Source organism: Oryctolagus cuniculus, unplaced genomic scaffold (assembly GCF_964237555.1).
Source record: "Oryctolagus cuniculus unplaced genomic scaffold, mOryCun1.1 SCAFFOLD_66, whole genome shotgun sequence".
Taxonomy (NCBI): domain Eukaryota; kingdom Metazoa; phylum Chordata; class Mammalia; order Lagomorpha; family Leporidae; genus Oryctolagus; species Oryctolagus cuniculus.
The window spans coordinates 498,365-499,227 of NW_027208323.1; positions in this window are offsets into that span (position 1 = coordinate 498,365).

Here is an 863-nt window from a genome sequence, read left to right on the forward strand (position 1 = left end):
ACACTAAGCAAAGTGAAGAGTGGTAGAAAATATTTGCAAACTATATAACTGATAAAGGGTTAATATCTTGAAGTAACACCTTGACAGTAGGGACTCCACACCATGAGACTCTGGTCTGAGACTATGATCTAAAACAGTTGAATAATAGCAGTCCACTACATCACACTTGGCAGAGCACAGAAACCCCATAGTATGATCGCTCAAGCTTGGAAGTGGATAGACTACACCTGGGTTAATGATAAAAATGTAATTTGTCCATGTCCTATGTATGATTAAAACCAATACCTGGATTAATGTCAACATTATAATTGGAATTGTTAAGATTGTAACTGGTATTGTCAATATTATAATTGATACTAGCTTATTGATACTAGATTATAATTGATACTAGTTTCACATAGGTTTTAGGTCAGTAACCAGTAACCAGTAACCAGTAACCATGTATTCCCCCCTATTCCTAGCAACCATGAATTCCCCTCCCAATTTTGTGGTTTTTGCCTTTATAAACCCTGTTGCTTTCGACTTCAGGGTCGAGAGTTCTTTAGGGCATGAGCACACTCTCCACCACCTGCAATAAAGGACCACCAAATTTTATCAATCTGTGGAGCTCTTTTGTTCGCACTCACTCAGGTACAAACAGCAATCTGATGTTTATAAAGATCTTAAGAGACTCAACTTCAACAAAATAATGCAGTCAAGAAATGGGCAAAGGACATGCACAGAAAATTTTCAAAGGATGCAATCAATACAAATGGCCTACAGACAAATGAAAACATACTCAGCATCACTAACCATCAGGGAAATGCAAAGAAAACCATAAAGTTTCATCTCATCCCAGTTAGAATGTCTATCATCCAAAAATG